This window comes from Mesoplodon mirus, assembly GCF_964341445.2.
Source record: "Mesoplodon mirus genome assembly, chromosome: 7".
In the NCBI taxonomy this organism is placed as follows: domain Eukaryota; kingdom Metazoa; phylum Chordata; class Mammalia; order Artiodactyla; family Ziphiidae; genus Mesoplodon; species Mesoplodon mirus.
Genome location: NC_138983.1, coordinates 3,358,797 through 3,374,849, shown reverse-complemented (window position 1 = coordinate 3,374,849; position 16,053 = coordinate 3,358,797). Strand labels below are relative to the sequence as shown.

The 16,053-nt window shown below is 56.9% G+C and overlaps 1 protein-coding gene across 8 annotated transcripts in view; it reads right to left on the bottom strand.

Moving 5' to 3' along the window:
• Positions 1 to 16,053, bottom strand: part of SHANK2 (SH3 and multiple ankyrin repeat domains 2) — a 549,250-nt gene that overhangs the window by 106,930 nt on the left and 426,267 nt on the right. The gene's annotated exons all lie outside the window — the stretch shown is intronic.

Here is a 16,053-nt window from a genome sequence, read left to right as displayed (position 1 = left end):
TAAAACACTTGCTCGCTGGGGACCAAGCGGATTGGCCTGGAGGAGGGGCTGGTGTCTCTCACACTCCTCTGTCCTGTCCAAGGGGAAAGTGGCACGAGGGTCCCATGTGGGCCTGCCACCACGCCCGCGGCCAGGCACTGGCCGGTGTACGTCGTTTGGAAGCAGCCGTGCTGTCTGGCTCCAGGCTGGCTTGTCCCTTAGGAAGCCAGTGTGCTGTCCAGAGAGAGAGGGCCAGGGGTGAGGGCAAGAGGTCCCGGCCAGCTGGGGTCGAGAGGAGGTCACCCAGTGTTCTTGTTGTTGGACAGGGTTTAGCCCCTTCCTCCCCACCCTCTCTTAGAAAGAAGAATCTACTTCTGGTCTGTCCTTGTGGGGCAGGGTGAGCAGCTGCCTTTTGTCTGCTTGACTCTGACCAGAGAGGCTGAGTGACTCCCCCAGGGTCACATAGGAAAGGCAGCACCAGGTCTCCGGACCACCTCCCATCAGGTTTTCTGCGGAAGAAACAGAGGCAGGTTTCCCCAGACGCTTTTGCTGGAAATGTTTCCTGACGTGCAAGGAGGGTCTTTTTCTTGCCTCTCTTTGGGCGAAGAGCTAGTTTTTCAGTCACTGGTTGGGATGCATGGGCACTGACTTAGTCGTACAGCTAGGGGGCCCCCTGGGGAAATCTCAGCCCCTGGGGAGTGGGCCCATGGGTCTGAGAGGCAGGCTGGATTCAATCACAGCCCTGTAGCTCTGAGACCTGGGAGCCCAGGCAGGTCACTGCAAAGCAAGGAATGTCGCTTCCCATCTGGTTCTGCAAGGATCAAGTCATTGACCACTGCAGTCACTGACCTACAAATCACCCTGAAAGGAGTTCCGGATAAAGGGCAGGACAAGGGACTCCGTGCTTTGGGAAAACAGGCCCTTAGATAGTTACATTTCAGGAAAAAGTTTTTACGAACCCGAATTCTTGCATCTTCCCATACTTGGAAAAGCACTAAAATCATTAACTGAGGTGTCTGTTCCTCGTGACCAGCAGCAACCTTCTACCGAGATTTGTGCTTGATGGCACGTACCCCCTTGGCCAAAATCACATCTATACCGGCCTCTTCCCCTACCTCTTTGGAGCAGTTCCTCAGAGCTTTCTGAGAGGCTGTTTCCCGGGCTATAGTCCTCAGTACGTCCCTGAATAAAACTGAAACCCACAGCTCTCACGCTGTCTGTTTTTTATTTCAGTCGACATCACCCATCCTTCCTTTGAGCCTCAGTTTCTTCATCTGGAAAATGGGTTCATGGAAGGGCTAGTGTCCAGCCCATGCTCAGCAGAGGGACCCAGGGAGGGCTGCTCTGCCTCTTCCTTCTGGCCATGTCCCCAGTGGTCAGCAACGGGGCACTGCTCTGTCCCGGCCTCTCGCTGCAGGACTCAGCTCCCCACACAACCACCTGGGCATGGGCCCCGGGCACACAGAGGCTCATTCACGATGGAAAGTCTATCCTATTTAGTCTCGTGTGTTTACAGCAGATGATGGAACTTGATCTCAAGTTACAAGCCACTCAGCTCAATGCGGTTTATTACACAGAACCTCACTTGGACGGCTATAAATAACCCTCACAACGCAGACCCCAGGAATTCTCTGGAAGGATGCTGCCTGGTTTTGAATATGAGATAATGGAAACACAAATTGATGTTAATGAAGTTCACTGTTTGGAGAGGACGCTTGCCTGGGCAGCTGGGGGCAGTGGGACTCAATCAAGAAAACCTTGACTGTGCGAGGGCCCGGCCGCTGGACCGGCTTGAGAGGGGTCGGGCTGTCTGCTCACTCCTCAGCCCTCGGCCCCAGGAGGAGGAGAGGCTCAGAGAGCATTTACCGCACACACACAAAAAGAAATGAAAGGGCATCTGGACTGCCTTTGAAGGCAGATATTTTCGGAGTGGAAGAAGAGAAGAGGACCCTGGGGGACTCGGGAGGATGAGAGTTCCCAGAAGGCTGCTCTATCTACTCAAGTCGGGCCCCCAGAGAGATGTAACCGAGGGCATGGAACCCGGCGATGGGTACAGAGACAGTCTGGCAGGGCTTCCATAAATCAACTGTAGAGTCACCCTAGGACCCAGGACCCCACCCCTGGGGGATGCGCCCCAAAGAACCAAAAATGTGCGTCCACACACGTGTACCCCCATGTTCAGAACTGCATGATTCACAACGGCCAAAAGGGAGAAACAACCCACATGTCCATCACCAGAAGAACGGAGAAGCCAGAAGGGGGTCCATCCACACAGTGGAACGTTATTTGGCCATAAAAAGGAACGAGGCACAGATGAACTTACCTATAAAACAGAAACAGACTCACGGACACAGAGAACAGGCTTGTGGTTGCCAAGGCGGGGTGGGGGGGAGGGATGGAGTGGGAGTTTGGGGTTGGTAGATGCAAACTATTACATTTCGAGTGGATAAACAACAAGGTCCTAATGTACAGCACAGGGAACTATATTCAGTAGCCTGGGGTAAACCATAATGGAAAAGCATATAAGAAAGAACATATATACGTGTATAACTGAGTCACTTTGCTGCACAGCAGAGACTGACACAACACTGTAAATCAACTCTACTTCAATTAAAAAAGAAAAAAAAAGGAACGAGGCACTGATACATGCTACCATGCAGACGAACCTTGAAAACATTCTGCTTGGTGACAGAAGCCAGACACAGAAGGACCCACAGTGCAGGGCTCCATTTATATGAAATGTCCAGAATAGGTAAATCCAGAGACAGAGATCAGATTGGTGGTTGCTGGGGACTAGGGGGGAGGGGCGGGGGAGTTGCTTAATGGGAATGGGGTTTCCTTTTGTGGGGATGAAAAGGTTCTTGGGGCTTCCCTTGTGGCGCAGTGGTTGAAAGTCCGCCTGCCAATGCAGGGGACACGGGTTCGTGCCCCGGTCCGGGAAGATCCCACGTGCCGCGGAGCGGCTGGGCCCGTGAGCCATGGCCGCAGAGCCTGCGCGTCCGGAGCCTGTGCTCCGCAACGGGAGAGGCCACAACAGTGAGAGGCCCGCGTACCGCAAAAATAAATAAATAAATAAATAAATAAAACAGTTACAGGACCAACGGGGGCCTTAGAGGGGTGCTTCAGTGCCCCTGAAATTCCATCAGCTTAACCCATTCTTAGATTTGGAAAATGGGCACGTTTGCCTCTAACATAGATGGCCTCTGCGCTCAGCTTCCAGGCCCCGCCTGCGGCCTGACCAGCAAAGAATTACTTCATGCCTGAGTCTGGTTTGCTGCCGCTCTGCCAGAGGGTCTGTGGGGAGGCAGACGTCACGCCCTGTAACCTCGGGCCAGTCCCCATCCCGCACGAAGCCTTGGGCTTCTCAAAGGCAAACACGGAAGCTTGAACTGGGCTCCAAGGATTCCCTTTGTTCACTGATTCTGAGGATAATGGTCTTCTAAGCAGCCTGCACTTGTGAAGTAATAATTAATTTTCCATTTTATATTAATGAAAGACAAATGTAACTGCCAGCCAGAGCTGTTGATTGGTGCCAGTTGACAGAACAGGTCCGGAGAATTCTGAGTTAGCGGATGTGATTTTAGCCCAGACGTAAATGTGACACAGTGCTGGCATGCACGGGGTCCCCAGGCAGCGCTTCCAGCTCCTTTAGGCTTTCTGAATACTTAAAGCAGCTCTTATATCCCAGTGTCACGCGAGAGGACCCGTGGGGATCCACAGGACTTGTGCCAAGAACAACTGAAATCTCTCTCATCTTAAAACGCGTTGATGGTGAAAAACAAATGGTCCTTTAAAGATGAACGCTGCTTCCACATGGAACCTCTGGGCACCCTGAGGATGTTGAACCTGTCGCCATAGTGACTAACAGGCAAACTTAGGCTTTCCAGATTTCTATAACCCAAGACCGGCTTACCCCCAAATGCCGAGGCTTTGGAATTTATTAGAAGCGGCATCCTTTGAAAAAGAGCTCTGAGGTTCTCAAATCAAAGATGCCGCTTCCCAGGGCTGGTGCTAAAACAGTGCAGGAAAGGGTTCTTTCACAGAAGTCCCTGATGGAAAGTTCACGAAGGTTGCAAAGGGCGAGTTCACAGGTGCCGGTCAGCTGGGGTCCTGCTCTCGGAGGGGACGGTGAGGCAGGCCAGGGTGGGTCCAGACAGCATCGTCACCCCCGACTCCACAGGCCCAACTGGAGCCCCTGGCTGCTCCCCACCTCCCCTTCCCATATCGTTCCTGCATTGTTTCCTCAGCAGCCCCAGGCACTTGGTCACCACCTACCACCTATATCTCATCCTTCGTGGATCCCCCCCACCCCTGGGCTATATCACAGGGCAGAGTGACATGGGAGAGAGACAGAAGACTTCGGGTCTGAGGGCATTTCTGCATTTGTTTATCTTCCCATGCTTTACCTCAGCCCTGCATCAAACCATGGTCTTGGAAAGGTTAAAAACTCACAGAGGGCAGGGACCTGTTGGCCAGGGGCAATCCAGGAGGGCGTCCTAGGGGAGGTGCCATCTGAGAATCCTTTATTCCTTTAACTGTTTAGGGAGAATTTCTAGGTAGCCAGGCACTCAGGATGGGCCTTCCAGGATGAACAAAGGAGTTTAGAGAATTGTCTTCATTTCTACTGAAAATGGCAATAAAAGGCAATTTTCAGTTCTTCTCCCAGGCACTTAGGATCACGAAACTAGGCTGCTGCTGAAAGGGAACCAAAAGCCTCATCCCAAATATATCTGCAAGCTGCTAAGGATGGCAGCCCTTGGGGGTCGTGAGCACTGAGACCATCATAGGGGGAGCCTGGGGACCCCGGGCTCCGTGCCGGGTCAGGGGGGCCTTCGAGGGTCACCTGTGGAGGTGCGTGTTCTAATAAGGGCCCTGAAGGTGCCCCCTCCTGCCTGCACACACGGGCTCTGAGTGCGAGAGCAGGCAAGGTGGGGCTGGTGAGGACCACCCGGAGAGCCACGGAAGCCCACTCACAACACCCCGCCTCTGATGTCAGTGGTACAGTTCAAGACTGCCGCAGGACAGGTGAACACCTGGCATCCAGCTGACCAGGCCCGTGTCTCCAGGTGGGGCTTCAGGCCAGAGCAAGAAGGCTCTGGAAGATGCGCCTTCTCACCAAGAACAGGCCCAGGCCTGGAGCCAGGGGAGCCTGGGGCAGCTGGGTCCCGGGGCCGTCCCTACACAGAGCCCTGGACAACCCTCCCCCCACCGCCCCGCCGTACGTCTTGCACACGGGGTGTTCTGACATGGGCCCCGCTCAGGTGCTCCCCAGGTGTGCTTCATGGGCCAGCTCTGCGGGTTTCCCAGCCTGTCGCTGCAAGGAGCCCAGGCAGCAGCCCTGGCCTGGGGGTCTCCCCGAGGACAAGGTCCCGAGTGGGTGCTCAGGCAACGAGGAAAAGGACCAAACAGCTCAGCTGCAACTTCCACACTCCCGGGACATGGCTGCTGCTTGGGCACATGCCTGTGGAAAAGTGCAACGAAATGGGTGCAAATCAAAAGCCCTGGTGAGCTCAGGACCCCGGCTCCTGGGACCCTGCTTGCCTCGCCACCACCAGGGCTAGGGCCATCTCTTCAGTTCCCGGGTGTCTGGTCTCTGTTCTGATGGCTGCAGGGCCCGTCCGTGGCCGCTCAAATGTTTTTCTTCACTTATACACACACATGCATATGTCCTCTCGAATATTTCTCTCCTTCTTTATATAAGTGTATTTAGATAAATCATACTTTAAATGAAGCATCATCCTAGGAGTATATATATATATATATATCAGAGCGCTGTGACACTGCTGAGGCCACCAGGTGCCAACCCCACCTCTATTCCAAAGTAACTGGGATTCTGCATTTGTGTTTTTGTGTGTTATTACATGTTCATAACCCTAAACAATCCATTGATTCATTCTGCCTCCTTTTTAGGGAACTTGACGTAAATTGTAAGCAAACGTTACGCCTTCCTCTACAGCTTAAAGTTTTCCCTCCACGCTGCTTCTGAGATTTCTCCGCGCTGATGTGCGTGGCTGACATTCCTTCACTTCCCCACTGCTGGAGAGCATCCCTTCTTCGAAGGCATCACAGTTTCCCGATCGTTTCTCTTGTTAATAGGTACTCGTGTCATTCCCAGTTTCCTGCCACCGTGAGCAGAGCGGCTCGGAACCTTCTCGTGTGTGTCCCCAGCGCGCGTGAGGCTGCCAGGGGGCGGTAGTGGTGGTGTGTGTGCCCCAGAGTGAACCGCTGCTCTTACAGTTGGCGCATTTTCAGTTTTTGTGGACAATGACAATTGTTTTCCGAAGAAATTGCAACTTGGGGTCTTTTTCATGTATCCTTCCGAAAACAAAGTGTTGAACCTGGAAAAGGCTCTGAAAGGCCTGGCTCTGTGCAGCAGCGCTGTCGCTGGAGGCGCGTCCCCCCGAAAAGATACGCTGAAGTCCTGCCTCCCGGCACCTGTCAACGTGGCCTTCTTTGGAAATAGGGTCTTAGCAGATATAATTAGGATGTAAGTTAAGATGAGGCTGTACTGGGTTAGGGTGGGTCCTTAAACCAAAATGACTCTTCTTATAAGAAGAGGGGAATGTGGACACAGATACAGACAGAGGGGCAAGGCCATGCGACAAGAGAGGTGGAGTTGGAGGGAAGCAGCTGCCGGCTCAGGATTGCTGGCAGCCCCCAGAAGCGGGAAGAGGCACGGAGGCATCTTTACCTAGAGCCGCAGCAGAGGGAGGCCCTGCTGACACCCTGATGTGGAATCTCTAGCATCCGGAACAATGAGACAGTACATTTCCGTTGTTCTAAGCCCCCAGCTGTGGCACTTCCTTATAGCCCCTAAGACGCGAATACAAGCAGCATTCCAGGTCCTCCCCCGCCCGCCCTCCAGCCCAGCCACTGTCTCGTGACCAGACAGGTCTTCAGAGTTCATCGCTGTGAGCGCGAGGACGGCCAAAGCCCTGCACAGATCCACAAGGCCGTGCACATCCCCTGAGCACGGGGTGAACACTGGAATCCTTCTCCACACAGCTCTGCAGCCGCCCGATTCCACCACTTTATCTCAGCAACAGGAAGGACTGCACTTCCCATCCCTGTGTTGAGATGCTTCTAAGATGGGACAGGGAACCGGCAGCTATTCTGCTCCTGTCTGGGGGACTGTGGTCCCGGAGGTCTGGTGAGGCTGGGGGAAGGAAAGAAAGACAAGCTTCTTTGATCCACACGGCGCACGGACCCATTAACCACGTGCTAATACCTGCAGCATTTCGTGGCCGAGGCCTTCGGAGGGCCCGATGCCCTCGCCTCTCTCGGGGCCCAGAGCCCGAGGGGTGGGCGAGGAATGGCCCACCACCAGGTGGGCTCAGAGGGGAAGTGGGGCTGGAGCACCTCTGCCTGTGGCAGCCCCCATCTGCCCTCCGTGGCGGGGCCTGGCTCCTTGGGTGGCAGCTATTGGGCTGGTTGGTCCAGTTCCGGGCTCGGTGCCAGCAGCCCGCCCGCCCCCAGAGCTCAGCTTCATGGACCAGCGCTGGCTTTGTGAGCGGTCAGGGAGGTCTCTGTCCCCACACCTCTCTTGCTCCCTGGTCTGGCTCCCCCTTGGGTCAGTGGTGACGTAAGGGTGAGCGAGTTCAGGGGACCCCAAGAGGAGGCCGTCCACAGCCCTGGAGGGTGAGCCCAGCAGAGGAATAATATCTGAGTACTAGCGGGAGAGGCTGGGGCGGAGAAGGGACGGGAGGCAGGACCAGGCCCCAGGCTGGTGCTGGGTGCCGCGTCCTCCAGGCCCAGGACCTGGTCTCCAGAGCCCAGCTCTGGGTCCTGGGCGGGTCCTTCCAGGTAAGGACCTGACACCTGAGGAGGGTGGTGGGCTGGAAGGAGGGAGGCTGAGGCTGCCATGATGGAGGCTGGGATGCGTTTCCAGGCCCAAGAGGCCCAGAGCCTGGCTGCGTCCCAGGCAGGCCTTCCGTCAAGGCCGCCACCTAACACGGCCCACAGGTGAGCAGCCAGCCTCCTGAACACGCACCTGCCGTCGTGCAAGAGGGATGGCAAACGTCACCTGCAAAGGCCAGAGTTTAGATATTTTAGGGTCAAGGTCACAGATTCTCCCGTGTGTGTGTGTGTGTGTGTGTGTGCGTGTGTGTGTGGATAACCCTTTAAAAATATAAGAACTTGTCTGCTTGCAGGGTGCACCAAAACAGTTGGTGGGTCAAATTTGGCCATAGTTTGCCAAACTTGCTATAAAAGACAAACTCATTAAAGAGCTGGGTGTAAGAAGACCCTGAGTGAATTGTCAAAACCAGGGGTTGTCGGGACAGACCACAAGTGCACTCTGGTTAGGATGCAAATTCAGTTCTGGGCTTTCTGGGGGGCTGGGTAAAAGGGGAGACATAGCAACTGAAGCCTGAGGCAACACAGTAGCCCTTCGGGTTTCCAGGACCCACCAGCCCCAGAGAAAGTTCAAGTTCAGGGTGAATATGGAAACTGAGAGGGCGGCAGGAATGGAGACCAGATGTTCAGTAGCAGGGTGGGGTCTGCCGCCAGCAAACACGACCTAAGCTTGAAAACGGAACTCCTGAGGGATGTCGACCGTGTCAGGCACATGTAAGTTTGATTTCCTAGACAACAGGGCGATTTTAACTCGGTGTTCACAATGTAATGCACGGACAAGGCCATTTCAGAAGGTGAAAATGAACCCAGAGGGAAAAGTCCTTGGGCCTTAGGACCCAAGCCCCGTGTTAACAGGCACTCACGTCCCACCTCGCTCTCCAAAGGCAGAGGCGCACGATTCCTCGGCAGTCCTCCCACTAGAATCCCACGAGCAGCAGGACCCATAACCCAATCCCAGGCCTGCGGCTGGGACTCAGTAAGTCAGTCACAGAGCACGAGGCTGGCTGCCTAGAGAAGAACTGCGAGGCACGCGGTTTATGAATACCGTAATCCAGCATAATTAACACCGGCTCGGAGAGCGGTACCAAACTTCTGGGTCACATTAGCCCACGTCTAAAGGCCGACACCACGCGGAATGTGGTGAAAACAAACCCGGGCCTGGGAAATCGGGCCGGGAAGGTCTGCAAATGTGGAGGCCAGCTCTCCAGGACCTACACATGACAGTGGAGCAAAGCCATCAATCCTGAGAGTTATGTCAAAGGGTGGTGAGCTCCGTGGGGACCAGGGACACCCCAAAAGCAGCCAGGAGATGAATGAGGGGGAGCCACTGCCCACCTGCTCATCATCCGTCATCCTGCCTCTTCCTGCCCGCAGGCCGGGCTTCTGTCAAGCTTCCCTCAGGGCAGCCCCCAGCCCCGCCCCCAGGCACGGCTCTAAGCACTTCCTGTGTGTTAATCACTTAAGCCTGAAGACCCAGATGCGAGTGTATTAGATTTCTTATTACGGCTGAAACAGATGACCACAAATTCAGTGGCTTAACACGAACTTATCTCACAGCTCTGCAGGTCCAACTGTCGGGTGAAATCAGGGTGTGGGCAGGGCCCCCGCTCCTTCTGGAAGCGCCAGGGGAGGGAGGACCCTTCCTGCCGCTTCCGGCTTCTGGGGGCTCCAGCTGTTCCGTGGCTGTGGCTGCAACACCCCAACCTCTGCCCGCTCCCCAGCTGTATTCAAATCTGCCTCTGCTTCCCTCTAGTAAGGAGGCTTGCGATGAGACTGGGCCCACCTGGATGACCCTGGATAGCCTCCCATCTCAATAGCCTTGACTCCGTCCCACCTGCAGGGTCCCTTCTGCCGTGGCTGGCAACATACACAGGTCGGGAGGATTAGGATGTGGATGTCCTGGGGACTGTGATTCAGCCGACCCCAGGAAGACGGTGCCCTTCCATCAGGAGGACCCTGGGCTTGGAGGGGAGGTCACAGCCCAGGGACCCCACAGTGCTGGCACCGGCTGGTGATATTTTCTGGAACTGACCCTTGGGCTGGCCTTGGTCCATGGATGCCAACCCTCCCTGTTGTGAGGACCTGCTTGGTCCAGAACACGTGTGCCTTCACTTTGTCCTGCCCTGGTCTCCACACTTGGGTGGAAATGGGTCCTTACCCTACTAGGGTCACAGGTGCATCCACTCCATGCCCACCTCTCTACTTCGGCTTCCCCAGAGGTGCCATGGGGTGGGTGTGGAGTTTCAGGGTGAGAATGCAAGTTAAGCTCTGCCCACGGTGCCTGGCACTTCGGGAGCCTAAAATATTAGCCAGCCTAATTGAGACATGGTTCAATAGTTCCCATGGCAGAAGCATCATCTCCCGGCTGCAGTCTCACCCTAACAAAAACATAATCGTTCTGCCTTTAAGAAGCCTGTACCGGGTTGGGAGAAATGCAGATTTCAGGGGCTGTCAGTGAAGGGTTAATTAAGCAGAAGAGGTAACCCCATCAGGATGACCAGGAACTCGGAGAGCTGACTCTTCTGGGCAACGCTGCCGCCACCTGTGGGCCCAGAGGTGATGCCTCTTCCTGTCCTCCTTCCCTCCAGAGACTCCATCCTGGGGTCCTTCTTTCCCATCTGCTCTGAAATCTACTAGCGGGACTGTTCATCCATGCTTGCCTTGCCCGCAGGCCAAGTGCAGTCTGTTGTGACGGGCTGAATACGTGTCCCCCCGCCCCAAATTCATTTGTTGAAGTCCCAACCCCCAATGTGCCTGCCTTTGCAGATGGAACACTTAAGGAGGTAAGCAAGGTTAAGTGAGGTCATGAGGGTGGGGCCCTGATCTGACAGGGTCAGCGTCCTTATAAGAAGGGACACCAGTGCCGTGTTCTCCCCATTTCTCCCTGTCATTCGAGGACGCAAACTAGGAAGAGGCCCCTCACCAGGATCTGAATCTACCTGCACCTTGATCTTGGACGTCCGGCCTCTAGGGCACTGAGGAATAAACGTCTGTTGTTTAAGCTGTCAGCCTATGGCAGCCTGTGCTGACGAAGACATTTGTAGGGCGAAGTGTGACACCCACCAGGCCTCAGTTCCCCATCTGTAAGGGGGGTGGGAACAGCACCTGCTCCAAAGGCTACAGGGGGATTAAACCTTCCAGTCTCCCCTCTGAGTGACCACACAGCAGGGCAGCAAGACCCATAGGGAGATTCCATGCAAATACTGGGGTGGAGAGAAAGAGTCTGCTGATGACCTCCCCTGACGGCCCCATTTCTGGGGCTCTGTATGTCCAACAGGAGTTTTATTTATTTATTTTTTTGGTACGCGGGCCTCTCACTGTTGTGGCCTCTCCCGTTGCGGAGCACAGGCTCCGGATGCGCAGGCTCAGTGGCCATGGCTCACGGGCCCAGCTGCTCCACGGCACGTGGGATCTTCCCGGACCGGGGCACGAACCCATATCCCCTGCATCGGCAGGCGGACTCTCAACCACTGCGCCACCAGGGAAGCCCTAGGAGTTTTAAATGCTTTACTCACACTGAGGCACCTATTCTCACAATGTCCCTCCATCCTGATCCCCATTTTACAGCCGAGGAAATTGAGGCAAGAGCTGACAAGCGGGAATATGTGGAGGAATGGGACTCACACCTAGGCCTTCTGAATCCAGAGACCTGGCTCCAGCCCGGGGCCAGTCTGGACTGCGACGTCCCCAAGCAACCCAGGCTGGTGACCATCTCGGAGGGAGGAGATTTTGCCGGCGCACGTGGGCAAGGAGAACTTAAGAAGGAGAATGGAGATGGACGAGGACCACTGCTATGAATCTTTCCCGGCAACATCGGTAAACTAAGCTGAGAAACACATGATTTATGGCTTCAAGGCAGAACGCGACAGAGTGTGCCTGACAGGTATTGCCAGTGGGAGGCATGCTTGTGTCCAGGCCTAAGGAGCCTGCAGGTCCCTGCTGGGGAAGGGGAAGGACCTTGAGGGGTGGGACCCCACGCCCAAGACCACCTGCAGCCCCTTCCCTCAACCCAGCAGAAGACAGGCTTCGGAGCTCTGGTTTCTCTGAGCTACAACAAACCTCCCGGTTCTGTCCACACCTTGCTGGGGTTCCCAGAGCTGAGCCCGGTCCCCCCAAGGAGGGGCCCTGGGCCTCTGCCGGGCTGTCCCTGAGGTGAGTCCGGGTGAAAGCATGTCACTGGGGCTGTCAGTGGGCCAGCCGACAAGAACAGCTGGCTGACGGCTCCTTGGCACCTTTTGGCCCCAGCGGGGGGTCTAGTGGGCATCTCACCCCCCCAGGGCACAGCGGGGCTCTCCATCCACCCCAACCCCAGCTGCCTATCCTAGAGGGCCCTGCGGTTGCCCCGCTGAGTGTGAAGAAAACCAGATCCCCCCATCTGTGAGTTCTAGCCTCGGAACAGACCCCCAGGCTGAGTCTTTCTCTCCACCCCAGTGTTTGGATGGACCGTGGGCCTCCTCTGGGTCTTGCTGTCCCCTGGGTGAGTTTCCTGGGGCCGCACAACTGAGTACCACACACTGGGGGCTGCAACCAACAGAAGCCTATTCTCTCACAGTTCAGGGGGCCAGAAGCCCCAGACTGAAGCTCCTGCAGGTACAGAGGGGCATCTGTTGCAGCCTCCCTCCCAGCTCTGCCGGGGGCTTCTCCCAACTTCCTGTGTCTCCCCTCCTGCCAGAAGGACACTAGTCATTGGATTTGGGGCCCCAAATGCAGGATGATTTCATCTCAAGATCCTTATAATTACACCTGCAGAGACCCTAGTTCCAAACGAGGCTGCTGATGGAGTGAGATTTGGGCGGGGGACACTACGTAACCCGCTGCACCCTCCAATCCATTCTTCCCGTGGAAGCCAGACAGGCCGAGGCGCACTCACCCACCCCGTGTTACTGACCATCCCAAACCCTGTCGCCCTGGAAGTAAAGTCTGAATTCCTCACCGCGTCCTTCGGGGCCTGTGCCTGCCTCTCCCGCCTGCGCTACCGTTGTCCCGTCACTTGGACCTCCTGTCCCCAAGGCTCTTGCCAGTCTCCACCTCTGGGCCTTCCTGCAGCGGCTCCCACTGCCAGGGGATGGGGGTTGCTGCCAGCCTCGGCTTCTCTGCTCCCAGCTCCCCGCTCACCTCCTCAGAGAGGTGGCCCTGACCTCCTGGCTGGCCCCCACCATGTCCCTCTGGCTTATGTCCTTCAGAGCATGTGCTCTTGTTAATTTATTACTGCCCGACCCACCCCCCGGCCCAGAAGCCCGGCAGGCCCAGGTGTGGATGGGGCACGTGCAGGTGCTGCGAAGAGACTTGACAGGAAGGGAGGGAGAAAGGGAGGAAGGGAGGAGCCGCTGGGGAGTCTTCTAAGTGGACGGTGATGGCAGTCTAATATGGTGACCCAGCCACCTGTGGATACTTAAGTTTAAATTGCTTAAGATTAAATAAAAATTCAGTTCCTTAGTCACGTGGCCACATTTTACGTGGTCGTTATGTGTGGCCAGTGGTACCATATCGGGCGGATGGGACATTTCCAGAAAGTTCTGTTGGACCGCAATGCTCCGGACCAATGAACCAGAGAGAATCAGAGGCCGTCAGGGTAGCAAGGGGCCCTGGGATTCTCCTCCAACCTCCTGATCCCTCCCAGGCAGGCAGGAGCCAGGCTGATGTGGGGAAGACACGGCTGGGCTGTGCTGGGCACTGGGACGGAGGACGGTCCCCGGCCTCGGTCCTAAGGGCGAGTGGACAGCGGGACCTGCTGCCAAGAACGCAGAAGACATCCCAGAAGTGGGAACTGCCGGGGCCTCTGCCCCCGCATGGGGAGGAGGTGTTTCGAGTGTGGTCACCTCAGAGCAGGAGGCCCTGGTGTGCTCTGGGGGGTGTGGGATGGGAGAGGCCAGCCTCAGCCTGCCCAGAACCTTCTGGGACCCAACATCCCGGGACCTGCAGGCGCCCCCCCTCCAGGAGGCTTCCCGGCTTCAGGAGGGGCCGAGGCTGGGGGCATTCGCGGGAGGACGTGCAGCCACCAGCGCTGAGAACGGATGGATGGACGCGGCGGGGGGTGGCCTGTCACTCGCAGCATCTCACTGCCCAGCCCCGAGTCTCCGTGAGGTGGGTGCATGTCCTACCGCTCTCCCGGGGAACACGGGGAAAGGACCACGCCCCCGAGGGCAGGCGGTGCTTGGTCCCCTCCTCCCCCTTTCCGGGGAGGGGCTCCTCCAGGAGGCCTGGTGGATGCTGCCCCCTCCCAGAGGGCAACCACGGTCCCCCAGCCTTCGCAGGACTCACGGCCACCTCTTCCTCTGCCACCCAGTCCTGTCTGTCAAATAACCGCCCCCAGGGCCAGGGGCCTGATAAAGAACAAAGCCGAACCTTGAACCATCTCCCCGCAACGCAGGGGTCCTCAGCCGGGGAGACCCCCGCCTGGAGACGTTTTTGGATGTCACGACCAGGAGGTGTTCGACACCCCACGATGTGCAGATGGGCCCCACAAGCTGAGAGAGCCTCGGTGGGGAGAGGCTGCCCGATCCCACCTCCCTCCCAGCCACTAGGCCCCGTTTCTCTCGTCTCTTTTGCAAAGAGAACCTCCCCAAGCAGTCCCCTCGCATTGCTCCCTGTCCGTCGGCCTCTCCCAGGGGCTCCGTGGTTCCCGCCCCCAATTCTCCCACGAACCTCTCGGCTCCGGCCACTGTTCTTTTCCCCAATCCTAAGTGATGTCTTGGGTCATCCGGGGGCCTCTCACCCACTGCTCTTACCTGGACGCTGCCTCTTGGCCCCGGCCCTGCTCTCGGCACCTGCCCCTCACCTGGACGTCCAGGAAGCACCACAGACCACACCGTCTGAGAGCCAGGCCCCGGCTCTGGCCCCCCTACCTGTCCCGGCCCTGCCTTCACAGCCCAGCAAGCCGCAGCCTCCACCCAGATGCTTACGGCCAACCGGGGAGTGTGGTCAGCCTGATTCCTCTTTTCACCGTCCCCCCCAGTTCACAGTCATCAGCCAGTCCTGTCCTCTCTCCCTCAGACCATCCTTCTGACCTGTCCCCCCATCCAGTGGCATCCCTGCACTCGACTGGGCTGGCTCTCCCGCTGGTGCCCCTGTAACCTGCTCTCCACACACGGCCAGCGTGACCTTCCCCAGTGTAGGTCGGGCCCCAGGCCACCCCTGCTCCCAGAGTGAGGCCACCGCTGCTTTGCCTATGTCACCCTCACCCCTTCTGCCACGACACACGCCTGCTTCCCTGTGGGGCTCTCGGCTCCCAGAACATGCCCTGGGACTTCCTTCCTGCCTCCAGGGCTTTGCACTGGCTGTTCCCTCTGCCTGGAACACCTTTCCCTGGTCTGGAAGGGCTGCCCCACTCAGGCTCCAATGACGCCTTTCTGGAGAGACGCCCTCCTGCCCTGGTCCTTAAGCACCCACGTGAGGGTCCCCTTCAGCAGGTATCACCACCCGAGCGCCATCTCTGTCTGCTTGTTGCCTGGTGGACACGTTCACCCCAGCATCATTGCGTGATAACACATGCACATACTCCCAACTCAGGACGCTCCCCCCACCAGGGTGTCGAAGTCTTTCCTGGGGCTCCATCACACACTGCCCTGTGGTGACCTTTGGCCTCCAGCCCCTCCCAGAGGGTTGGGCTAATACGTTTTCTCTCCGGCCTGTTCCAGAGGTCAAAACTGATATGGGGGCTTCCCTGGTGGCGCAGTGGTTGAGAGTCCACCTGCCGATGTAGGGGACGTGGGTTCGAGCCCTGGTCTTGGAAGATCTCACATGCCACGGAGCGGCTGGGCCCGTGAGCCACAATTACTGAGCCTGCGCGCCTGGAGCCTGTGCTCCGCAAGAGAGGCCGCGATAGTGAGAGGCCCGTGCACCGTGATGAGGAGTGGCCCCCACTTGCCGCAACTAGAGAAAGCCCTCGCACAGAAACGAAGAGCCAACACTGCCCTAAATAAATAAATAAATGAATTAAAAAAAAAAAAACTGATATGGGGTGGCCCCAACCCCCCATTACAAACCACATTGTTAGACTGTGGTGGCTGAAGCCCCAGCAGACAAAGACACATATCAGGCAGGACAGGACGTCCCAGGGGCCCAGAGATCCCCTCCCAGGAGCTGAAGGCAAGGGCCGGACCTCTCTTTGGGTCAGGCTAGCTCTTCAGTGCCTGGGCCTACCCCCATTTTACAGGTCAGAAAACTGAGGCCCAGACATCAGGGAACCTGCCCAGAGTCCGAGTAGTGGGGGAACTGAGC